Here is a 12273-nt window from a genome sequence, read left to right as displayed (position 1 = left end):
GCTGACTGCAGTACTGAAGGCACCAACACAAACATATTCCCTTCCCACACCCACAACATAGCCAAATCCGCAACTACACACACAAACACACAGTAGCAGTGAGTGTGAGCAGAAGAGACAGCCTCTGTCCCTGATCAGCAGTCACCCAGGCCTCTTCGTCTCGACATGATCACTGCCTGTCATTAGTCAGTTACGCTGTAAATTATTTAACCATGCACATGTTTGGAACTGTCTAAACACACCAGACACAACGCCACGCAAAGTGCTTTCATGCGCCGAGCAACGCACTGACACACTCTCAGAAAATCGGACTCTTGGAATGAATGAATAAGTAAGGCGGGGAAATAAATAAATAAGCGAAACAAACAAAAAACAAGCTTGGGTGGGGAGGGGAGGGGGAGACTGTGCAGGGGGATGACGGCGTAATTTAGCGCTCGACTTCAATCCCAGTCAAATTAAAAGGGAATCTTAATGCATGTGTCTCTCCTAGCATTGATGTGTTCTCGCTCTGTGATATGGTGCTGTGAGATGGTAGACGCAATATGCCTGACAATCTATTCCCAGACTGGCCTCGCTGCCACTCAAACTAAGCAGAGCGCTGCTGTAGCTATTAGACAGGCTCTTTTGGGGAACTGATGGCTTTTCACTGGGAAGAAAACTATCAGGGTTCTTTTGTGTATGTTTTTGTAAACGTGTGTGTGTGTGTGTGTGTGTGTGTGTGTGTGTGTGTGTGTGTGTGTGTGTGTGTGTGTGTGCGCACATGCACGCCTGTATATGGTTGTATATGTAGAATTGGGTGTGCACGTTGGCATGCTTAACCATGTGTGTCAGAACTCAAGGGCCTTGTAATCAGCACTGAGCAAGCGCTTGACAAGGCCATTCCCCACCGCTGAGCATTGTGAGGCCTTGGCAGCCGGAACTTAAGACAACATCGCGCACAAAGTGGGTAAACAGTGTTTGACATGTTTTCAATATGGTTACATTAAAACAAGCTGCGTTTGATTGAAAAGCTAATATTCAAGCCATGCAAATCATCAATCATGGGAAAAGGCCTATTAATTATTCAATAAAACAGTCTAATTCAAGAATCAATGTAGGGAAGCGGAGAGAGGGATGAGGGGGCTCCCAGCAGAGAGAGAGAGAAAGAGAGAGAGAGCGGATAATATAAAGGAATAGGGAATTACCCCTTTCTCTCTGAGCTGTGGCCCATCTCGTCCCGAGCTGTCAAAAACAACTGCCGCTCCCGCGTTTCATCTCGCCAAGTTTAAAGACGACTTTGGAAACACTTCATTTTCCTTGCGAAACTCGTTAGGTCTTTGTTCCTCATTAGTTCATCTTCTTTTCGCTGTCTCTGTCTCTGTTACTCCTCCTCTGTTGCCCCCCCATTCCCTATATCACTTCTTTCTTTTTTCTTCGAAGTCATCGTTACGGCTCTTACGACCGCCTAGCTCAGACGTTTTGAAGTTTGGTATTGTGCCCTCTGATCTCCGGCAATTACAACTGGGCCAAATCTCTTCCTTGGGAATTCATTATTTACGTTCAATTAAACAAATTCATCAGCGGTCTCCTCAGTAGAATTCGGGGCGTGTAAGTGGTCGGCTGTAACGAAGCTGGGGCGCAGACCAGCTCAATCAGCTCTAATACAAAGACTTGTAGTGTTTCCTCCAGCCAGGCCCCCTGGCCCCCAGCACCTCAAAGGTGTTTCCACAGGCTTCATTACCCACTGGGGACTTCTAAAGTCCAACAGTACACCCACTTCAAAGCTCATTAGTATCTATTATTAATGAATTAATATCCAATATCTTTGATAGACCTAGGCTATCGTTAAAAGTTCTGGACCGAGAGTTCACTCATTCAAACCTCATTTGGGTGGCAGCGTCTGAACTTCCACTCTACTGACTTTTTGCAGATAATTTGGGCTATGCAGGGTCTTAGCAGCTCTCTCAGCTGCAGTGCTGTGAACTCTTTATCCTCTCACACTCATAAAGCACATGAGGTGTCTATGAGGCGTTTAAAGCCCCTCAACCACACAGCCGCAGCTGGCCTATCTCATAACAACTCTGTGGTTCAGGAACAGAGGAAAAGTCAATAGAAAGTGGTTGTGGGGGATTCAGGGAAATGCTGGGTGGAACAGTGAGTTGAAGAGGATTTCTGTGTAACCACAGCCACACAAGACGTAAAAAGACATGGAAACACAAAGTCAGAAAGCTGAAAAACTTTCCACTAATTTCTTGTATCCCTTTGAAAAAATGGTAAACAACAATCATTCAATTTACTAATTATCATAAAATTAATGGCTAAAAGAAATCAAAGAAGGAGGTTGGAGATATTCTATATTTCTCCTATCGTCAACAAATGCAATGAGCCACACAGCTCATTACCATGAAGATAGCCACTGTAGTTCATGTAAATCCAACATACACCGCCCTGGTGCCACAAATACTCCATATGGAACCAAATAAGTTCCAATCCCTGGCTGAAAATATTTTCCAAGAAATGCATTATTTACTCTTGTTTGAGTGACAATTGCTAACATCATCACAGAAACTGACTGTTTTCATGCATGAATGGGCCTGGGACTGAGTGTCACAGAGAAGGTTGGGGTTGTTGGAAAATCATGAGAAAGTCATGGTCTTTCATGGGATTTTCTGACCATAAGAAAAGCAAATGATGCCATTCTTATCCTTTAAGAACCTGTAACCGCTAGAACAGCACTGAAACAGAGTCAGCTCTATACACATGCGTCTGGTACCAGTGAGACGATGAAATATGATCCAGGAATACTGGATGGAGTAATAGATCAATGAGTTTGAAGGCTTATCTGATGCCAAAACACTGCACGGGGATTTATTATACCATGAGACAGGATTTTACAATGTTGGAGAGTTAACACCGTGAAAATCACTGCATTCACAAAGTCAAAGATTATGATGTAGACAGTAAACCTACCAGATTCACATCGTAAAGAAAACTAGGAGCGTGCAGTTGCATGTATTTGACTGGTCAGCATGTATTATTCCAGATGATGTTGCATTGCAATGCAGCAAAGGTTGAACCGGTTCAGTTATTTTTGCCAGACAGTGCTGCGCTTTTTTGCAAATGTGGCTGCATATGCATCCCCGCTGGGTCTTACCCTCTCTCACTGAAATTAATAAGGGAGTAGTGTTTTTCGCACACTGATCACAGCCTCAACCATCACAAGTGCATGCCGATCCCAACCCCTTTCCTTACCTGCTCATGCTAAAGCTAAGGCCAACCCCTTTCCTTACCTGCTCATGCTAAAGCTAATTCTACCTTAGCCCTAAAACTAAGTCTCAAACAGCCTTTTGAGGAAGTAAAAGTGCCAAAGTATTCAGTAACAAGTGCAGCAGACAAATGTAACAAGGCCTGGAACTTAAATTGGTGTAAGCCCAAAAAGACAAAAGAGGACACAGGTCAGACACACACAAATCAGATAGAAACAGTACAACTGTATGCATGGTTACTTAACCAGCAGCGTCACAAACACAGACAGGAGTAAGAGGATAATCACAGAAAACAAGGATGCACTGCACACATTTGTCCCCCTTCTCTCACACATTCACACACGCACACACACACACACACACACACACATAGCAGCACACACATACAAGGAGGATCATGAAACACAACACCAAGGGCCCTCTCTGTGCATGTTAAACAATACTCTGACTGTCAACAATCAGGCATAAATTAGCAGCCATGGCCTCTACTGTATTTATTCTGGTAATTACCTCCCAAGAGGGCACACACACACACCACACACACACACACAACACACACACACACACACATACACACACACATACACACACACATACACACACACTTGCAGACACCACAGCGTGGCACGACACACTCACGGTGCACCAGCCCGTCGCCTCAGAGTGTGTGTGTGAGGGGGAGAGGGGAGAGGGGAGAGGGGAGGAGGGAGGGGTCTGTAGACATCTCATCAACACCACGTGTGTGTGTGTGTGCGTGCGTGTGTGTGTGTGTGTGTGTGTGTGTGTGTGTGTGCGTGTGAATGTGAGAGAGAGAGAGAGAGTGCACGGAAACATATGCGTGCAGGAAGAATACTTATTCGTCCCTTTGATTGTGCACAACAGCTTTAAACCATATAAATCAGTGAGCTGATAAAAGCTAATCATTCTCTTCCATTAGGGGACAGCAACCTCTGAGACAGATAGTGACTGACTGATTGGCAGTTCTGAAAACATTACAGATTCGGATATCAGAGTTCAATAAAAACTGACAAAGAAGAGTGAAACAACGAGACAGACAGACAGGGAGAGAGACAGGAAGGAGGAGGGAAAGAGACACGAGAGCAAGAGAGGGAGACAGAGAGAGACAGGGACACAGGCAATGACAGCCACATGAAATCTCATCTCCATTTTTGACAATGGGGGAACCATCTGAAGAGCAGAGAACAGAGGGAGGAATTTAACTGCTTTCATCTTGTCATAATTATCTCCAAGAAGCCACATGAAAGAGAAAATCTGTGTTTTTTGTTTATAAATTAGAGAACAAGGACATTTTTTGTGACAACTTTGATGGCATTTTTCCTCTGTGCATGGTTGAACAGTCCTGGGCTAATGATCCTTTCTTTTCTTAAAGCGGAGAAAAAAAGCACTGATGAAAATTGCAATAAAAACGACACTAAAAACAATTTGGCAAATGAACGGAGAGCTAAAGTGTCATAATTCAGAGAGCATCATTATCAAAATTGCTACAATTGTTGTGCACTCATACGTCTGTGAATACATAAGTATTTCCCAGTGTCTTAGCGTCACTGTCCAAAACTGGCAGAAAACACACAGAACATGTCCATCTGGAGAGAAAATGCGGTGTTGCTGGTCTGACTGTTAGTGGGTGCAGCAGGTTTTTTCTCTGAGGTTCAAACATCATTAAAAAGAGCTGGGGTCATTTCTATGATCCATGCAGTTGGGCTTTCATGGGCAGATCAACAAATGGAGGCTGAAACCAACGGCAACAGCGATCAATAATTCCCTTCAAGACACACAGGAGCACTCTGAGTATCCATCAATCTCCACCCTCAGACAGGAAGTTAACCACAAACTGGAAATAATAACTGCGTGGGTTAGTTGGCGCCTTGTTGCCACAACAACTCTTCGCAGTGACACTGTACATGTTTTATCAGTCCCATTGTAGAGGCATGGATTACACATAAAAAACAAATAATCTATTAAACGGTCAGTTCATCCAAATATCCCCAGTGCTTTCACGTCATGTATCCACAATAAACTATGGCTGAGTTTCTGGGCAGAGTTCCTTATGAGTTGATTTGACCCTTTAAAGATTCACAAACACACACCACACACAGTCATCACAGTAATCAGAAAAATAGAAACCATTGTACAGTAGTTTAAAATGATGCACCTTTGGTTGACCTGTGTGACACTGTCCACAGATTCTGTATTACGTGAATTTTATGGTGTTACTGATCTGTTTCAAAGGTTCCCTGTTCAGTTTTCAGTTTGTGTTCAGTCTAACTGTCTGAATCCTCAGGGCCTAACAAACAGGTTAAATACATTTACTTCATCCTCATAAAACCAGCCTTTAAATCCTGCATTGTTAATATCCATCTTTACTTGATAGACGTCTTCTTTTTTTCGCTGCCTTTGCTGAGACATTACAGCATTTCTGGGGGACGTTACTACCTGCCAATCAGTGGAACAACGTGAAACCATTGGCAGAGACGTGCATCGTGTCACCCTCAAGCTCGAGTTGTTGCATTCTTCTCTTTTTACCATAAGTTACTATTTGCATCAAGCTTTTTAATCTAATAAGTTATCTAACTAGGTTCAAATTATGAAGCATGAGTTGTTTAAATTGTAAAGAATTTTCTTCATGGGTTGGAGTTTAGAGTTAGTTAAATGTTCAGAAGTGTGCTTGGCAGTTATAGTCAAATTCACAGTTTGTATTACTCAGCTTTTGGCTTCATATCACCATTTTTGTCCTGGTCATGGGTCATGGAAAAGCTTAAAATAGCTTGGCAAGTGGAAGCCTTAGTTTAATTATGTGGAAATGCAGAGGACTCAGTCTTCCTGTTCAAAGACACATGTTGCTTTCTTCAGGAAAATCACAGATCACTGTAAATTAGAAGTGAGATTGGGTGGTCCATTGTATCGCTCAACCTTTCCCAAAAACAGCAATACAGACCACATAAATCTTTACCCTTTCTTTATTTTTAAACCTCTATTTATTTCATTACTATTAGTGATCCAAATGGGAGGTGCTGCACTGGTACTCCTATAATGGGAAAACTGGTTTCTACTGAATATGACCACTCATTTTCTCATTATGGGAAGAATAGTTGGCTCAATGGGAATGCAGCGCTAGCAAACTGAAGTTGCAATTGGACACTAAAAGAGAATAAAGGAATGTACCATTTAGGCCCCCATTTATTTTAAAACTTTATTGTCATGCAGATTTACAAATTACACTGTTCATTTAGGTTCTCTTGAATTAATTACTAATCATCTTTCCTTGTTGCTCATATTTATCTTTTTAACTTTCACCAGTTCTGGATGGATTAATGCATTCATATTTTAAAATCATCTGCATGTTTTCCTCCCAGTTTTGTGAATGTCAGCTGATAGGCGCACAGGGTTAGACCAGACACTTACCAGGCAGAGCCAGTGCTAACTGGCCCGAGCCCCAAACCAGTCCAGCCCACTTCCCCAGGCTGCTTCCTTCAGCATGCCAACTGCAGAGCCACAGCTAATAAGGATATCAAAGAAGCACTTCATAAAAATGCCTATCATTTATCACCTAAATCACATACAAACATTCCCTGTTTTTTGACTGGTTTCCAGTGCTAATGCTGTGAACTGAAAGTGTTTTTTCTCATACAGCTGAAGCGTTGTGAGTGGCGCAATCAGCGGCTGCAAGTACAGCCTAATGTGGCCAAAGAGGATATGAAACTGAGCCAAAGCATGCACAAGGCAGACCGAATCTAATTAATGTTCATTAAAAGTTAAAGCAGGGGAAACGGCCAGGTTAATTTCTGCTACTGTGATCTTAAGGCCTGATGACTCACACAAAACCATGCTGGCCTCTTTTTGAGGCAGTTGCAGTGTTCTTGTGTGTGCAGCGCTGTGCTCATGTTTAAAGAGAGCGCACAAGGACGTATCAAACTGAGCCATATGTCGTCACACTCTGCACATTAGGCAGCAAAATCTCTGGTCATCCATCATCAGCTTGTTAGGGAGGAGAGAGCCCGGGGAGCGGGCAACATATTGCAGCAACATATTGTAGGAATACCATCACACACACAGATAGGCCAAATGTATATTTTCACAGATCTATATGTCAGACTCATATAACATCCAGTCTCTCCTATTGTGAAAGATTGTGAAATGTCTGCACCCTGTCCCTCTGTCCTCTCTGTCCCGGCTCGTCTTCTCCAGCCATCTGTGGCCCCTCTCACCTTTGACCTTTAGCAGAGGTCAACACAGGTCAGGCGTCTCACGTTTGGCAATTGTTTCAGATAAGCAGACGGCGGCTGTCTCATTCTCAAAAACACATGCACATGCAAAAATATGCACAGCTTTATCCTCACTTCCACAACATGTCTCGAATTCTGATAATTAACACTGAATAAACTTCTACAGGATGGTTGGTCTGCACTCCACAAAAACACTATTCCATCCTGACCAAAATAAATATATAAAGAGCAAGAAAGAATTGCATAGTGCAAGGGGAACTATCCAGAGACATCATGCAATATGTTAATCACTCTACAAGAGGGAGGGCGAGGGGCCGTGAAATCTGTGGTGTTATACAACCAAACAGAAGCCAAAACAACTCAGCAAAACACCACGGAAAAGTTGTCTATGGAAATTAGACAAACAAGCAGCCATAAACCAGCCAGGGAAAATGCTCAAGGTTTTCCTCTTCACTTGGCGGTCATACGCGTTTTGTTTCTCCATCACCTCCTTGCCGCCTTTCTTTTTTAGCCTTAATTGCAGTTTACAAGGAATGGGTAATCACTTGTGAAACAGGGCGTGTTATTTTCTTGCCCAGAGTGTGAATCCTAAGCAGGCCAATCGCCCGCTCTATCGCTCCATCTCTCCGCTGGCTGAATCCTAATGGCTGGATGGAGAGAAGGAGTGCAAGGAGCAGGGAGAGAGAGAGAGAGGCTGACAGCGGGGCTTGACATGGGCATTAAATCATGCCCCGAGGAATCCTCCATCCACAGGCTCCTGACAGCCGCGCTGTCATCACGGCCAGGCCACTTCCTATGCCTCTTGACAACACTGGAGCAGAATTAGTCAGAGCATCAGATGTAAATTGGCGCTGTTCAAGGATGATAATGAGCACCAAGATACATGTCGGTGTCACTGACGGGACGCCATCATGATTGGCTGTCCCTCACACCGCGCTCCATTAGGTCTAATGGTATGCAGGCCAGGTATGGGCGGAAGGCGGGAGTGGGGGGGGGGGGGGCAGGAATGGACAGGGAGAAAGTTGTGTGTCGTGATCAGTTTGTTCCATTTGTGCGTGTTGGTTTCTGGAGGACCCTGTGGCCAGAGAGGGGGACATTTACACAAGGTACAGACAGCCACTACATTCAGCTGTCCACTTACTGACGCGCTGTCTTCTAGGTCTCTCACACACTCAAAGATTATGCACCTTTTACAAGTTTAAAATATATAAAAATAAAGTGTCATATACTATGTATTCTATCTCATCTTGTATTATATTTTTATGGGCCATGCTGCCACATATTACAAACCACCTTTCCAAGAGTGGCACAAGTGTTATCCCAGTCTGAACTCATGTGAGAAATCCACACATACACAGAGTCACTTCCAAAATTTTCCAGCCCATTCAGTAAAACTCTTGGCTCGCTACTTTCCTGTCTCTCAGTGCAGTATGTATGCATGCAGTGTGTACAGCTTGCTAACATAATGCAGTAATAGTTGCCAGTGTGCCATTTCCCCTGCCCATGCTGAGGATGAGCCAGCCAGAGCCTGCCCCAGATGCATACATTTCCCATAATGAGGCAGGTGGCCTCGACAGACGGCTCGGTCGTGTGGGTGACACCATGTACACCGCAGCTCTGGGCATCTGACTGACAGACAGTGCCAGTCCCTTCCCTCCTCTGCTCTCTTTCCTCTCTCTCTTTCTTGCTACATCTCTTTCTAGCTCTTCCTTCCCCCCCCCTCTCTCCCTCTCTCTCGCGCTCTTGCTTTCCCTTGTTCAGTTTCTTTTTTCTGAGTTTGTGCAAGTGTGTGTGTGTGTGTGTGTGTGTGTGTGTGTTTATGTGTGTATTTCTGCTGCTTTGTTTCACTATGGGGTTTGGGTAAATTCCTCCGCTCCACGGCAATTTCAAATGAAGATAGCTGAAGGTCATTAATTGAACTGCCGCTGCTGTAACAGGGTAAAACTCACTGTAATTAAGAGTGAATAAATAATTGATTATGTATATTTTCTTATAATTGGCTCCTCGTTTCCCATCTACACGCTGAATGCTAATTGATGCTGGGAGTTAATTATCATTTCACTATGAAGTTAGCAGTATATCCAGAGAAATGCTAAAGATGCCAAGGTCCCATCGTGGCCATTTCTATAAGTACCAAGGTCAAGCCTTCCCCCTCCTTTCCAAAGAAATTACCAGAAAAAAAGAGGAGTGGTCAGGATATGGAGTGATACAAAATGCCCCGCCAGCCACCTAATTGAGAGTATTTAGCAAACCAGCATAGGAAGTGGTAAATGGCAAGGATTAAGCCAGAGGCCCTAAGCAAGTGGATCTATTAACAAGGATTCCCCAAGGCCTAACTAAAGACTAAAGATTAAGACTCCAATCTGAATGTAGGTCTAGCAACATAAGCCGCTAGCTGGTTTTAAAAAGAAAATCACATCTTTATCTTCAGATAAAATTACTGCCAGAAAGACACAATTAGTTGTATTGATCAAAAGTCAGTTTGAAGAATTTGGGAATCAATTGGAGGCTATTCAGTCTTTCACATAGTGGTAAAAATAAAGAACTCTTCCTCTTCTATAGAATCAAAGTCAAACTAAAATTTTAATTGTGCAGAAAAATATAAACTGATATATATAATTCTGTATCTATTGTGTATATTTTTCTATTTTTCAAAAAACGTGTTCTGAAGGCCAGTATTAGTGGAAAGATACACTGTCAATTTCTGTGCCGTGCAACTGACTGGAGCACATCATAACCCTTTATAAACTATGAAGCTGTTTCCAGTATAGCCTCGGTTATGTGCCATTAGCAATTTAAGAAACCTGTTCCTTTACATTTTTCACCTTGAAAGTGGAAGCTAGCAAGCTAAGCTAACTAGCTCCCACTTGGAAAGCTGAAGCTAGTTAGTATAGCGTGCTAATGTTAGCACTGATTGCCAGTAAAGGAATGAAGTTTGATGCTGAACTTGCAGCGTTTCCCCTAGAATGGTAAGTAAACATCTGTTAATGCTAACATTTGCTATGTAGCAATAGCAAAACTTACAAATAGCTCAAATAGTCCAAACAAACATCATGCATGCAAACTGATTATCTGGTAAGAATTCATTTTAATTTTCTCTTTGGCTTTAAATATTGCTGGGTGAGTTTCTGTGTGAGTGAGCGAGACAGAGAAAGAGTTAGAGAGAAAAAGAGCAGAAGTCCCAGTCTTTTAATAAGTTGCTTGCTCAGGCAGAACAGAGACAGCCGTCGCCTTGTGTGTCAGGCTTCCTTAATGGAGTCTTAATGTGTCCAGCAGTGAACAAAGACCAGAGACTCAACTCCTCTTCACACTGCCTGCCTTACAGGACCCTTTCTGTCTGTCTGTCTCACTGACTGAGGTGTCCTCTGACTTGCCTGAATTAATTTTCTACAACAGGCCAGGCCTTGGGCAGCTGTGTCAGCATTTCACGAGCATGGGGAGGACTGCGGATTTTAGCACGTCTGGTCTATACTCGAATGTAGTCTGACAGTCCTGTCAGGGAACTAGAAGGCAGAGATGCTCCTCTTCTCCTCTTACAAAAGTCTGTGTGATCAGCTGCCTCTCTGGAATAGCTTTCAGAGTATAGAAAAGCTAAGAAATGCTCACTTTTGCAATGTCAAACATTGCCGGGATATTACAGAGATACAGAAATAGATTCATGAGGCAGCTGGAAAGTAACAGAATATCTGGGTATACATAGACTGTTTAAATGATAATCTGTTTGTACCTAGCTTGGCTAATTTTTTCAGTACTCACTGTAAAATAAAAAACTGTCTCTGTTCCTGGAAATATCAGGTTTCAGTGTTGGTGCTAGTTTGCAGCACCAGACAGCTGTGTTGTACTGTACTGTAGTGAGCAACATATTTTTCTTTTTTTTGTTTTTGGATGCTTTGTTTTCTTCTTTGAACACTCCTTCCCTAGTGTCCTCCCGCTGCTTTCTGCATGTTTAATGTATCAGTCATTCAGGTGGGGAGTGACTGGTATGGCATTGTCTTTTAGAAGCGAAGAACACTCTGTTTTCCAACTGCTGCGCCAGGTGTAACTGAAATTGACACGTCTTTCGATACATGCAGCAAATATGTTATTGGAAGAGACATCTTTTATTCTCCAGAACTTTACATCACACACGATCTTGGCCGAGCGCTCTGATCTGGATCCCTCTGTGCCTAAAGGGGAGGGGAGGGCTGCACACCTATGTCTGCAAATGAGTGTATTAAATAAATAAGTCCAAAGACAAATTGATTAACACAGGAGAGTAGAAGTTTACTGAGGAAAAGGCAAGAAAAATAAAAAGTTCTATGGGGCAACCACAATAGAAACCTTATAAATAATATATAAAATATTAAATATAGGATTATGATTGTACATACTGGTGGATGCATTAAAAAAAATTGAGTTCAAAGTTCAGAGTGTAGGAGGCAGTAAGCTTGTATAATTCAATATTATTTTAGGTTTTGGAGAAAGATTTGCAGAAACAAAGCAGGTGAGCAAAGCTGAACAGAATACAGGAGATGATGGATTCAGAAGAAAGGCTGTAAAGGGTCAAAAGGCAGCAAGAGAAGCATCCAGGAATACTTGGCAATGCCAGAAAAGATCTTTCTCCAACCCTATATGTATATATTATAAAGTGCTTTTATCAAACTCAATAACCATGTTCTGACTGAATGCTATCAAAGCAGAACAACTCTTCCTCTTTCATGAAACCACACACTCTGATGTGCAGCAGCCCTGCAGCCACTCTTGTTCTCTGGGCATCACTAGCTTTAGCGCCCTGGGCTCTGGAC

The sequence above is a fragment of the Seriola aureovittata genome, chromosome 11 (genome assembly GCF_021018895.1).
Source record: "Seriola aureovittata isolate HTS-2021-v1 ecotype China chromosome 11, ASM2101889v1, whole genome shotgun sequence".
NCBI classification, from domain to species: Eukaryota; Metazoa; Chordata; class Actinopteri; order Carangiformes; family Carangidae; genus Seriola; species Seriola aureovittata.
The sequence above is the reverse complement of the archived record's forward strand: the minus strand, read 5'-3'. Positions refer to the sequence as shown.